At 47.2% G+C, this 14,418-nt stretch overlaps 1 pseudogene; it reads left to right on the top strand.

The window, feature by feature from the left end:
- The first annotated feature begins 2,435 nt into the window (after nt 1-2,435).
- On the top strand, nt 2,436-14,118 carry LOC104650318 (uncharacterized; annotated as a pseudogene).
- Nucleotides 14,119-14,418: the final 300 nt, after the last annotated feature.

The raw sequence follows: 14,418 nt of genomic DNA, 5'->3' as shown, positions 1-14,418 counted from the left end.
TGAAGCCGTAATGTTGATATCCTTTTTTTAAAAAAGAGATGGGGCCAGCCACACTGGCTAACGCCTGTAATCCCAGCACTTCGGGAGGCCAAGGCGGGCAGATCACCTAAGGGCAGTAATTTGAGACCAGCCTGGCCAACATGGTGAAACCCTGTCTCCACTAAAAATACAAAACTCATCAGGGCGTGATGGCACACGACACCCTTGTAATCCCAGCTACTCGGCAGGGTGAGGCAGGAGAATTCCTTGAACCAGGAGGCAAAGATTGCAGTGAGCCGAGATAGCACCATTGCATTCCAGCCTGGGCAACAAGAGTGAAACTCTCTCTGAAAACATAAAAATAAAATAAGTGAATAAATAAGAGATGGCCAGGCACGGTGGCTCACTCCTGTAATCCCACCACTTTGGGAGGCCAAGGTGGGTGGATCACCTGAGGTCCAGAGTTCAAGACCAGCCTAACCAAATGAAGGAAGGAAGGAAGACCCCCCATCTCTCTCTTTTTTTTTTTTTTTTTTTTTTTTTTGAGACGGAGTTTCGCTCTTGTTACCCAGGCTGGAGTGCAATGGCGCGATCTCGGCTCACCGCAACCTCCGCCTCCTGGGTTCAGGCAATTCTCCCGCCTCAGCCTCCTGAGTAGCTGGGATTACAGGCACGAGCCACCATGCCCAGCTAATTTTTTGTATTTTTAGTAGAGACGGGGTTTCACCATGTTGACCAGGATGGTCTCGATCAATCGACCTCGTGATCCACCCGCCTCGGCCTCCCAAAGTGCTGGGATTACAGGCTTGAGCCACCGCGCCCGGCTTTTTTTTTTTTTTTAATCTTAATGTATCTCTGACACACCAGCTGCCATGGCGTCTGACTTTGCTGAGTGTTTTACGGGTCCTGCAAATAAACAATAATCCCCTGGCCTCCACCCAACGCCGCACATCAATGATTATATCCCTACTCCTTCAGTGATTACAGCCATCCCGAGGCCTCCCACTGCAGGCTCTTGGGTTAAAGTCCCTGGATGAAAATGTTGGAACAAAGGCTTCTAGGACTTGTAGTCCATTACGCAGCGCGCATTGCTCTCTGGTAGCTGAAGTAGGTGGCGAGTTCTGCGCAGGTGCATATGCGATCACCTGATAAGCTGGATTGTGGAGACTAAGTGGGTGAATGTGAGTACCCCGACAGGCGGACGAGGGAAGCTGGGCTGTAAACTGAGGCGGCAGGTCCGAGTGGACCGCGGTGACCCAGAGCCGCGGTCTCCCGAAACGTCCCTCCGGAGCCAGGCGTTCTAACGGCCTCTGGCAGTTGTAGTCGTCACCATCCAGCCGCGTTGCCTTCTGGGATCGAGTGTCGGCCCGCACTGCGCAGACGCCTGGACTCCCACACGGCGCTTTCTTCGCGCTCCTGTGCTGTGGGGCTTCGGACCTCGTTCCCGGAGTGTTGTGTACTTGGTTTCCTCTCTTAAGCTAGAGAAGACAAGGCCTCCGTACCGGGGGAAGCAAAAAGATCATCGTACTTGCCGGGCGCGGGGGCTGAAGCCTGTAATCCCAGCACTTTGGGAGGCTGAGGCAGATGGATCACGAGGTCAAGAGATCGAGACCATCCTGGTCAACATGGTGAAACCTCGTCTCTACTAAAAATACAAAACATTAGCTGGGCGTGGTGGCGCGTGCCTGTAATCCCAGCTACTCAGGAGGCTGAGGCAGGAGAATTGGCTGAACCCAGGAGGCGGAGGTTGCAGTGAGCCGAGATCAAGCCATTGCACTCCAGCCTGGGTAACAAGAGCGAAACTCCGTCTCAAAAAAATAAAAATAAAAATAAATTTAAAAAGTCTGAGCTTGTAACTCTTAAATCTGTAAAAATAAAATAATCAAAGTTGCCAGCAAAAAAATATTTTATTAATTCCTCCCTTAGAAGTTACAATAAACTTCAGGTGTAGTTAAAAGAAAAAAAAAAAAATAGGCCGGGCGCGGTGGGTCACGCCTGTAATCCCAGCACTTTGGGAGGCCGAGGCGGGTGGATCACGAGGTCGAGAGATCAAGACCATCCTGGTCAACATGGTGAAACCCCATCGCTACTAAAAATACAAAAAACTAGCTGGGCGTGGTGGCGCGTGCCTGTAATTCCAGCTACTTAGGAGGCTGAGGCAGGAGAATTGCCTGAACCCAGGAGGCGGAGGTTGCGGTGAGCCGAGATCGCGCCATTGCGCTCCAGCCTGGGTAACAAGAGCGAAACTTGGTCTTAAAAAAAAAAAAAAAAAAGGAAAAAAGAGAAAATAAAAGAAGTTACAATAAACATCTTTAAAAAAAGTCACAGTAGTGGATACACTAGGAAGAGCTTTGTGGCGTTTAGGAAACTACATTACCCAGAGCGGAGATCGATAAATGGCGGCGAGGTTGAGCCAATGAGAGTCCAGGATAGGCGCACTTCCGCGCATGCGCAGGACGACGGAGCGGGACTTCCGGCGTTCTCCTGGCGGCGGTTATTTTAGCTTGTCTCCTGTCGCAGTAGAACCTCCGCAGCTGGGGTCGCTGCTGAGACGCGGTACAGAGAAGGCGCGAAAGTGGGTCTGAGGCTCGGCGACGCCACCCGGGGTGAGCTGTGCCAGGCCCGGGATAGGGACCTCTGTGTTCGAATGCTCGCCCCGGTCGCCCGCCGCTCCTCGCCCAGTCCACCGAGCTCAATGGCGGCATTCGCGCTGAGGGACCCGGCTCGGGTGAGTACTGCGGTTTTGGGTCTCGCCTGCCCTCTTCCAACACAAGCCCGAAGGCCCAACGAGGGTCGTCTGCTCAAAGCCCTGCAGCCTAGGCCGTAGTGCCTGTGAAAGGAAGGCGCTTGTGGGTGATGCCCGTTTATGACACCCAGTGTGTAGGGAAACGTGACGGGCAAGGGCACTGGCGCGTGCAGAGCTTGGGGTTGCAGTTAAGCTGGTGGGATTCAGGAGCCTGGGACCCATCTCGTGTCTGTAGGAACATAGAGTGAGGCAGAATTGCACCTGAGGAATTCTGCCGTTCTGAGGAAACTGGCAGCCTTGAAGATTTGTGAACAGATAGGGACACTGGGCTAGGATTTCCTAAAGCTTTCCGAACGTTGCTCAGAGGAAGAACAGGCTGAAGAGAGGTGATGTTAGACACAGGAAGATTGAGTTCTCGTCCAAGCTCACACAGCTGGTAAAGTCAGCACTGAGGACTCAGATGCAGAGATAGTGCAGCCAGCCCAGGCCACCTGGCTCCAAAAGTGGCTTTTCCCACTGAGCCTGTGGAACCTAGTGGTGGTTCCTGACTCTCGTGGCTTTTCTGTTTCTGTAGATTCCCATAACTGTAGAATTGCTTATGGATCCTAACTGGGGAGTGGTGTGTGTGACTGGTCCTCAATTCACGCATTACAGTTTCTGAACAAGTGGTGTTCTGGATCTGCTCTCCCACCACTCTTTTAGTAGCCTTGGGTCCTGGTAGGTTGAGCAGATACAAGCCCAGAGTCCTAAGTCCAGGTCAGATATTACGAAGTTGTTGGCAGCTGGAGATGTAGAAGGTTGTCCAAACCATAGTTATCAGTATATGCAAAGATTTGAAGAGGAGTCTGAGATGGTTCAGGAACCCACAACTCTTTTCTTCTCATGAGATCAGGGAACAGAGGGGTAGAAGTCAGACCTGGAATAGTTCCCTGAGAAGCTGAGTATCTATTCGTTACTTAATAGTAACAATAAGAGGTTTGGAGTGGAATAGAGAGGTGATCTGGCTTAGGTCTTTTGGGCTCCCGGTGGCTGCAGCATGAGAAACCGACTGATCTGGGGTAGTACTGAATTGTGTTTCAATTTGCCAACCACTCTCTGGGTCCCATGTGCTGAGTAACCAGTGGGGAGACCAAGCAGATGCTCATGGTGTAAGGCAGGGAGCAAGCTGTGGCGGTGTGTCACTCCCACACTATGAGAGAGGTGAAGAGTGATGTGTACCTGGAGACAAGAATGTGAAGTGGTGGCCCGTTGGTGTTCAGTATACAAGGGTGAAGTTTGATCCTAGACTTTTGGTTGTGTTTGGGAGCCATGGTCTGCAGTCTTCCAGGAGAGTTTCCATACAAGAGAGGGTGTGGATCCTTGCATGGCAGGCTCAGAGCTTAGATATTTGACCAACTGCCTGTTATTGGTATGGAAGAACAAAATGACGAATGGGACCATGAGGAGAGAGGGGCCATCAGTGTCAGCAGGCCCTGTTTTATTGTTTCATATGAGAAGATGTAGAGGAAGATCAACAGGGATAGATGCAGCGAGGATGCATTTGGGATTCTAGGAAGATACTGATCATAGAATGAACTCATAGTGGAAAAGTTGTGTGACCTTTGAGGTTGTGGCTGTGGAAATGCAGCTGTGTGAGACAGGTGTGGTTCAAAGAATGATGTGCATGAGAAGAGAGAGAATAAACAGAGGGCCTTGTGGGTGAACTGGAGTCATAGGGGTAAAGGGTGAGCCCATGTTACTTGTGTCTTGGAGGATGAATCTTGGCGACTTCAGGGATATTGACTGCCAAAACAAATGTCAGATTACTGACACCCTCTGTAAGGCCACTTCTCTAGCTAACTGGTGTTTATGAGTAACAAGAGCTATACCCTACCTGCCAGGCCAAGAGCTTAGGTAGAATTTATCTGTTCACATGCCTATTGTTGCTATTCAAGGACTTGGTATCAGTGGAACTGTGGGGAAAGAGTAGGCATCAGTGGCACTGTGGCTCGTTATCTCCTCTAAGGTGGGCAATAGGGTGACCCGGGGATGGATACTGGGGGCGAGAGGATAATGAACTCCAAGTATGATCGTGGATTGAACTATTCCTGCTATGACAGGGTATGACCTTTGAGGATGTGGCCATTTATTTCTCCCAAGAAGAGTGGGAGCTCCCTGAGGTTCCTGTACTGCGATGTGATGCTGGAGAACTTTGCACATGTAACCTCCCTGGGTAAGGTCCTAGCATCCCTCCCAGTGTTCTGTTCTGAATGGTCTCTGCCTTAGTTTTTTTTTTTTTTTTTTTTTTTTTGAGACGGAGTTTCGCTCTTGTTGCCCAGGCTGGAGTGCAATGGCGCGATCTCGGCTCACCGCAACCTCCGCCTCCTGGGTTCAGGCAATTCTCCTGCCTCAGCCTCCTGAGTAGCTGGGATTACAGGCACGCACCACCATGCCCAGCTAGTTTTTTGTATTTTTAGTAGAGACGGGGTTTCACCATGTTGACCAGGATGGTCTCGATCTCTCGACCTCGTGATCCACCCGCCTCGGCCTCCCAAAGTGCTGGGATTACAGGCTTGAGCCACCGCGCCCGGCCCTCTGCCTTAGTTTTTGACCCCAGCGTTATCTCTATCTCAGGAGTCTTGCTGTCAGCCTAGTGGATCTTATCTTTCTTGTCTTTTCCCTGTCAGGTTGACCCTGTACAGATTCATGGTACCTTCTGCGTTTTTGCTCTAGCTGCCATTTCCTGTGTACACCTATATGAGCAATTGCAGGCATTGTCATGGTTACTCCTTACATGAACTATGGAGCTCTTTTGACAAACCGTCCTTTGAGTGTTTTTCGTTTGTTTGTCTGTTTTGTGAGTGCTGGTTACTCCCCCGTCCTCTCTTTCCTAGAGACTTACATTATTCATGTGTTATGTGGTAACACGGTGAGGGCTGCAGGGAGTGCCCTAGTTGCTTTACACAGTGAACAAGGCAAGATGGTCTCCGAGGAGGCCTGGCCTTGGTGAGTGGCAGCTCTGGAAGGGCATGACATCATGGTTGCATTAGAATCATATTAGGATCCTGCAATGTGCCCAGGAGCATTTTGGGGCAAGTGCCACTGGCCATACCTCATTTCTGCTTTTACTTCCCTATGCTTATTACTGTGCTGAATTGTCATTTCATCATCACTTCCAGCATTTGGCTACCTCCGCCCTTGTGATCTCAGTATGTCACTAGTTCTTCTCTATATCTCACTTCTTTTTAGTGTTCTTTAGTCTTGACTCATTGTATTATGAGGTATGCAGACAGCCTCAAATAGTCCTCTTTGATCACCAGCTACCCGTTTTCAATTGGATTTACCTAGGACTGGACAACAGCTGCCTACTGCGCAGCACAGACATGACCAACAAAGTCCTGCTGAGGGCTTTGGCAGAGAGTGAGTTGGAGACCCTCCTCCTCCTCCTCCTTCTGTGCTGTACCTACCTCATTCTTATGTCCTTTGTGTGATGAGATGACATCTCTGTAATCTCCAAAAGCTCATTACTTCAAAGCAGATTATTCCTCCCCTTGTTCTCAGAACAGTTCCATGCACTCAATTCTTGTGTCTCACACCTTTTTGTGATATATCTTTCCCCTTTTGTGAAAGTCGCCGTGCATTTCATCAGTATTTCTCTGCTTTCAGGTTATTGCCATGGGACAGACAATGAGGCGATAGCTTCTGAGCAGAGTGTATCTGTAGGAGGAAAGTTACAAGTCAGGACTTCTAAGGGGGATACACCCACCCAGAAAACTCACCTCAGTGAGGTTAAGGTGTGTGTCCCAGTCTTGAAAGACATTTTGCCTGAGGCTGAGCACCAAACCACTTCACCTGTGCAAAAGTCGTACTTGGGTGGCACAGCTGTGAGAGGCTTCTGTTTCAGTGCTGACCTTCGCTGGCACCAAGAGCATAACAATGAAGAAGAACCCTGGAAAAGGAATGTGGATGGGGCTACATTTGTGACAGGCTGCAGATTCCATGTGTTGAATTATTTTACCTGTGGGGAGGACTTGCCAGCCTCCATGGACCTACTCCAACACCAAGCCACTCCTAGTGGTGAGGAGCCACACAGTAGCAGCAGCAAGCATATACAGGCATTTTATGGGGCAAAAAGTTGTTACCAGTGGGGTGAATGCAAAAAAGCTTCAAGCCACAAACACACACTTGTTCAGCCTCAGAGTGTCTGCTCTTAAGAAGGGCTTTATGAGTGTAGTAAATGTGAGAAAGCTTTCACCTGCAAGAACACACTTGTTCAGCACGAACAAATTCACACTGGACCAAAGACATTTGAGTGTAATGAATGTGGGGAATCCTTTAGCAAAAAGTGCTACCTAAACTTACCTAAGATAGTTCACACTGGAGAAGGGCCTTATGAATGCAGCAATCATGGAAAGCCTTTATCCATAAATCTGAATTCATTCACCACCAAGGAGGTCACACCGGAGGAGTGCGTTATGAGTGTAGTGAATGTAGGAAAACCTTTAGCTACAAATCTAACCTCATTGAACACCAGAGAGTTCACACTGGAGAAAGGCCTTATGAATATAGTGAGTGCGGGAAATCCTTTAGACAAAGCTCTAACCTTTTCTGACACCAGAGAGTTCACTCTGGAGAATGGCCTTATCAGTGCTGTGAATGTGGGAAATCCTTTAGAGAATTCTCTAACCTCATTCGACACCGCAGCATTCACACTGGTGATAGGCCTTATGAGTGCAGTGAATGTGAGAAATCATTTAGCCGCAAATTTATCCTGATTCGACACCAAAGAGTTCACACTGGAGAAAGGCCTTATGAATGCAATGAATGTGGAAAATCTTTTACCCGCAAATCTGACCTCATTCAACACAGTAGAATTCATAGTGGCACAAGACCTTATGAGTGCAGTGAATGCGGCAAATCTTTTAGACATTGCTCTGGCCTGATTAAGCACTGAAGACTTCATACTGGAGAAAGGCCTTATGAGTGTAGTGAATGTGGAAAGTCCTTTAGCCAAAGTGCTAGCCTCATTCAACACCAGAGGGTTCACACTGGAGAAAGACCTTATGAATGTAGCGAATGTGGGAAGTCCTTTAGCCAGAGCTCTACCCTCATTCAGCACCAGAGAGGTCACACTGGAGAAAGACCTTATGAGTGCAGTGAATGTGGGAAACTCTTTACCCACAAATCTAACCTTATTCAACACCAAAGAGTTCACTGGAGAAAGGTCTCATGAATGCAGTGAATGTGGGAAATCTAACCTCATTTAGCATTGGAAAGTTCACACTGAAGAAAAGCCTTAAATGTGAAGGGAAGGTGCTCTTTCTTTATTTGCCATAATGGCACTGAAGGAGACTGTGGAAGCCATCTTCCTAAATTTAAACTTTGAGCATCTACAATCAGGGATTCTGTGTAAGCTTCAGGTATGTGGGAAGTGAGGAGGTTCATTGTAATTTGTAATCTGCGCAGGGCCATAGCCTGATTTATGTCCCTCCTCTTTCTTTTTTTTTTTTTTTTTTTTTGAGACGGAGTTTCGCTCTTGTTACCCAGGCTGGAGTCCAATGGCGCGATCTCGGCTCACCGCAACCTCTGCCTCCTGGGTTCAGGCAATTCTCCTGCCTCAGCCTCCCTAGTAGCTGGGACTACAGGCACGTGCCACCATGCCCAGCTAATTTTTGTATTTTTAGTAGAGACGAGGTTTCACCATGTTGACCAGGATGGTCTCGATCTCTTGACCTCGTGATCCACCCGCCTCGGCCTCCCAAAGTGCTGGGATTACAGGCGTGAGCCACCGCACCCGGCCGATGAGTTTATATTTAAAAAAAAAAAAAATTAAAACAGTGCCAAATGACTATCTTTAGTAATAAAGATATGTTGGAATTTTCCTCATTATTCTATGATACAGTTTGTTGTGTTTAACAATTCTTTTTCTATCCGAGGAAATTTTTTTTCTTTTCTTTTTTTTTCTCTTTTTTTTTTTTTTTTTTTTTTTTTTTGAGACTGGGTCTCACTCTGTTGCCCAGACAGAGTGCTGTGGTACCATCATGGCTCACTACAGCTTCAACATCCCAGGCTCAGGGGATTCTACTGCCTCAGCCTCCCAAGTAGCTGGGACTACAGGTGTGTGGCTAACTTTGCCTGGCTAATTTTTTGCTTTTGTAAAGATGGGGTTTTGCCATTTTCCCCAGGCTGGTCTTGAACTCCTGGACTCAAGATCCTCCCACGTTGGTCTCCCAAAGTGCTGGGATTGTGATATGAGCCACCATGCTTGGCCCTCAATTTTGTTCTCATTTTTCATTATTTATTTTGAGACAGAGTCTTGCTCTGTTGCTCAGTCTGGAGTGCAATGGCACAATCTCGGCTCACAGAAATCTCCGCCTCCCAGGTTCAAGCAATTCTCATGCCTCAGCCTCCCAAGTAGCTGAAACTACAGGTGTGCACCACCACACCCAACTCATTTCTGTATTTTTAGTACAGACAGGGTTTTGCTATGTTGGCCAGGCTGGTCTCGAACGCCTTGGCCTCCAAAAGTGTTGGGATTACAGGTGTGAACTACCATGCCTCCCTCAAATTTTTTTTTTTTTTTTTTTTTTTTGAGACGGAGTTTCGCTCTCGTTACCCAGGCTGGAGTGCAATGGCGCGATCTCGGCTCACCGCAACCTCCGCCTCCTGGGCTCAGGCAATTCTCCTGCCTCAGCCTCCTAAGTAGCTGGGATTACAGGCACGCACCACCATGCCCAGCTAACTTTTTGTATTTTTAGTAGAGACGGGGTTTCACCTTGTTGACCAGGATGGTCTCGATCTCTCGACCTCGTGATCTACCCGCCTCGGCCTCCCAAAGTGCTGGGATTACAGGCTTGAACCACCGCGCCCGGCCCTTTTTTTTTTTTTTGGAGACAGAGTTTCGCTCTTGTTACCCAGGCTGGAGTGCAATGGCGCGATCTAGGCTCACCGCAACCTCCGCCTCCTGGGTTCAGGCAATTCTCCTGCCTCAGCCTCCTGAGTAGCTGGGAATACAGGCATGCGCCACTATGCCCAGCTAATTTTTTGTATTTTAGTAGAGATGGGGTTTCACCATGTTGACCAGGATGGTCTCGATCTCTTGACCTTGTGATCCACCCGCCTCGGCCTCCAAAAGTGCTGGGATTACAGGCTTGAGCCACTGCACCCGGCCAGTAATTTTCTTGTTTTTTTTTTTTTTGAGACGGAGTTTCACTCTTGTTACCCAGGCTGGAGTGCAATGGCGCGATCTCGGCTCACCGCAACCTCCGCCTCCTGGGTTCAGGCAATTCTCCTGCCTGAGCCTCCTGAGTAGCTGGGATTACAGGCACGTGCCACCATGCCCAGCTAATTTTTTGTATTTTTAGTAGAGACGGGGTTTCACCATGTTGACCAGGATGGTCTTGATCTCTCGACCTCGTGATCCACCCGCCTCAGCCTCCCAAAGTGCTGAGATTACAGGCTTGAGCCACCGCGCCCGGCTCCGGCCAGTAATTTTCTTTTAAAAATTCCTCACCACCCATTTCAGAATTTTCGTGTGTGTACTTGTGTGTGTGTGTAGACAGAGTCTCCTAGGCTAGTTTCTAACTCCTGGCCTTAATAATTTTTCCTACCTCTGCCTCCGAAAGTGTTGAGATTACAGAGCATGAGCCACCGCACCTGGTCATTTCCTCAATTTTTTTCTGCACAATGTAATGGCCGTCTTCTCTATACATTTTTATTTTTAATCTGCATTAACATATTCTCTGTCACTTTCTTAAATCTAAGCATTTGATACTGTATTAAATTAAAACTAGGTTTGTAGTCTTTGCTAGTTTCCTTAATATAAATGCTCGTGTTATGGTCAATATTCTTTAGTTTTTTGTCTATCCTTATTTGGTGATTTTAGATAGGACATGGTTATTATAAAAGTCAGAACTTGGCCGGGCGTCATGGCTCACGTCTGTAATCTCAACACTTTGGGAGGCCGAGGCGGGTGGATCACGAGGTCAAGAGATCAAGACCATCCCGGTCAACATAGTGAAACCCCGTCTCTACTAAAAATACAAAAAATTAGCTGGGCATGGTGGCGCGTGCCTGTAATCCCAGCCACTCAGGAAGCTGAGGCAGGAGAATTGCCTGAACCCAGGAGGCGGAGGTTGTGGTGAGCCGAGATCGCACCATTGCACTTCAGCCTGGGTAACAAGAGCAAAACTCCGTCTCAAAAAAAAAAAAAAAAAAGAATAGGAGACAGGAACATAATGTTAAGGAGAAGTAGCAAAGGAGATTAACAGAAATCAAAATGTGTATATTAGATAAAAGTCCCTGAGGATAGAAGAAATATAATCCATAGGGAAAAAAATGCCTTGTGAAAAACATTGAATGAAAAACATTACGAATTGGAATCTCAGCTTCAACTGCCAATATCTTTTTTTTTTTTTTTAAAGATGGGGTTTCACCATATTGGTCAGGCTGGTCTCGAACTCCTGACCTCAGGTGATCTGCCCACCTCAGCCTCCCGAAGTGCTGGCATTACAGGCGTTAGCCACCCTGCCTGGCTCAACTGCCAATATCTACGTTGCAGAGCTTCACTCAATTTAATCAAGAAAACTATGCAAAAAATGTTGAGTTTAAATTCTAGTGAGGGGGAACACAACTATCAACTATATCCAATAGTTACAAATGTACTAGAAACATTCAGAACAGAGAGTGGGGCCGGGTGTGTTGGCATGAGCCTGTAATACCAGCACTTTGGGAGGCCAAGGCAGGTGGATCACGAGGTCAAGAGATTGAGACCATCCTGGTCAATATGGTGAAACCCTGTCTCTACTAAAAATACAAAACATTAGCTGGGCATGGTGGCGCGTGCCTGTAGTCCCAGCTACTCAGGAGGCTGAGGCAGGAGAATTGCCTGAACCCAGGAGGAGGAGGTTGCAGTGAGCCGAGATTGCGCCATTGCACTCCAGCCTTGGTAACAAGAGCAAAACTCTGTCTCCAAAAAAAAAAAAAGAGCAGAGAGTGACAGGTGGAAGGAAACCTCAAAGAACATGGCATTTGTGTTTACCAGAATGGTAGGGAACGAGCCATAAAAATATCATAATGCTGAAACTAACAGATTTAAAATGCATGCTTCTGAAGATATCAGACAATGTTATAAGATTTTTACCTGCCATAACTATTTTAATCTTAGGAATTCTGTGAAATAAGTGCTGTTCTCACCATTTCTCAGATGAGGAGACCTGAGGCAGTGGAACTGGGATTTAAACCCAGGTAACATGACCAGAATCTACTATGTTAACCACTGCAGTGAAGACAAGGTTTTATGGTGAATGGTTAAACACAAAGACCCAGAGATAGGAAAGAAGTGGTTTAAAGTAAGACTGCACTTAAACTATGCCATATTGTGATATTTAAAACACATACACGCACATCTTTGAGTTTCTGAATAGTATCGAGTGTGTCTTGTCTTGCCCATAGATTCTTGACCAAGGTTCTTATATACTATTTCTTTCTTTCTTTCTTTTTTTTTGAGATGGAGTTTCGCGCTTGTTACCCAGGCTGGAGTGCAATGGCGTGATCTTGGCTCACCGCAACCTCCGCCTCCTGGGTTCAGGCAATTCTCCTGCCTCAGCCTCCTGAGTAGCTGGGATTACAGGCACACGCCACCACGCCCAGCTAATTTTTTTTTTTTTTTTTTTAGTAGAGACGAGTTTTCACCATGTTGACCAGGATGGTCTCGATTTCTTGACCTCATGATCCACCCGTCTCGGCCTCCCAAAGTGCTGGGATTACAGGCTTGAGCCACGGCACCAGGCCTACTTCTTACTTTTACAAGTATACCTTTCAACTTTAGCACATGCACTGCATCCACTATGTATCTTTGTATACCCAGTGGGTAAACAGTCTTTACATACAGTAGAGCTATTGAATAAAGCTGCAAGCTACCTGATTTGGTTTGGTTCTGTGTCCCCAACCAGATCTCATTCTCATCTCGAATTGTGATTTCCACGTGTTAAGGGAGGAACCTGTAATCCCCACGTGTCAAAGGAGGAAGGTGATTGGATCATGGGGGCGGTTCCCCCTTGCTGTTCTCATGATAATGTGTTCTCATAAGATCTGATTGTTTTATAAGTGTTTGGAACTTCCTACTTCGTTCCCTCTTGCCACCCTGTGAAGAAGGTGCCTGCTTCCCCTTCTGCCATCATTGTAAGTTTTGTGAGGCCTCTCTAGCCATGCAGAACTGTGAGTCAATCAAATCTGTTTCCTTTATAAATTACCCAGTCTCGGGTAGTTCTTAATACCAGTGTCAAAACAGACTAATACACGACTGCAATAAGAAGCACACCCATTTGTATGGTTAGTTATTTTCAACTGTAGAAACCTGTTTACTAATAGCTATATATAGCAAAGGTTGTGTGTAATTCCTATATTCTTCAGATTTTTCTTTTTTTCATTTATTTATTTTTTCTTCAGATTTTTCTGCCCTGAATCTTCTAAGGTATAGCAAAAACTCTGAATGTTTTGCTGCATTTCTTAAATATGTAAGATTTTTCTCTACAATGAGTTCTTTTGTGTAGAATGAAGGATACACTTGAACTGATAGACTTTCCACAATTATTAAATTATAGCCCTGGCCTTCTCTCCTGTATAAGTTTATAAATGCTAAATAAGAAATTTATTGGCCGGGCGCGGTGGCTCACGCCTGTAATCCCAGCCCTTTGGGAGGCCGAGGCGGGTGGATTACGAGGTCAAGAGATCGAGACCATCCTGGTCAACATGGTGAAACCCCGTCTCTACTAAAGATACAAAAAATTAGCTGGGCATGGTGGCACGTGCCTGTAATCCCAGCTACTCAGGAGGCTGAGGCAGGAGAATTGCCTGAACCCGGGAGGCGGAGGTTGCGGTGAGCCGGGATGGCGCCATTGCACTCCAGCCTGGGTAACAAGAGCGAAACGCCGTCTCAAAAAAAAAAAAAAAAAAAGAAATTTATTAACTTTTGTATTTATTTATTTTGAGATGTCTCGCTCTGTCACCAAGCTGGAGGGCAGTGGTGTGATCTTGGCTCACTGTAACCTCCACCTCCACCTCCCAGGTTCAAGCCATTTCTCCTGCCTCAGCCTCCCAAGTAGCTGGGACTACAGGGGCACACCACCATGCCCAGCTGATTTTGTGTTTTTAGTAGAGATGGGGTTTCACCATGTTGGCCAGGATGTTCTAGATCTCTTTACCTCGTGATCGGCCCGCCTTGGCCTCCCAAATTGCTGGGATTACAGGCGTGAGCTACCGAGCGCAGTCTAAATAAACCATTTATATTGCCTAAAGACGTTCTCACATTTGTTACATGTTAGGGTTCTCCAGAGGGACAGAAACAACAGGATATCTATATACATAAAAGGGAATTTTAAGAATTGGCTCATATAATTTTTTTTTTTTTTTTTTTTTTTGAGACGGAGTTTCGCTCTTGTTACCCAGGCTGGAGTGCAATGGCGCGATCTCGGCTCACCGCAACCTCCGCCTCCTGGGTTCAGGCAATTCTCCTGCCTCAGCCTCCTGAGTAGCTGGGATTACAGGCACGCGCCACCACGCCCAGCTAATTTTTTTTGTATTTTTAGTAGAGACGGGGTTTCACCATGTTGACCAGGATGGTCTCGATCTCTCGACCTCGTGATCCACCCGCCTTGGCCTCCCAAAGTGCTGGGATTACAGGCTTGAGCCACCGCGCCCGGCAGAATTGGCTC

Source organism: Saimiri boliviensis, chromosome 14 (assembly GCF_048565385.1).
Source record: "Saimiri boliviensis isolate mSaiBol1 chromosome 14, mSaiBol1.pri, whole genome shotgun sequence".
In the NCBI taxonomy this organism is placed as follows: domain Eukaryota; kingdom Metazoa; phylum Chordata; class Mammalia; order Primates; family Cebidae; genus Saimiri; species Saimiri boliviensis.
Note: the sequence above shows the minus strand (reverse complement) of the source record. Positions and strands in the feature narration are given on the sequence as shown.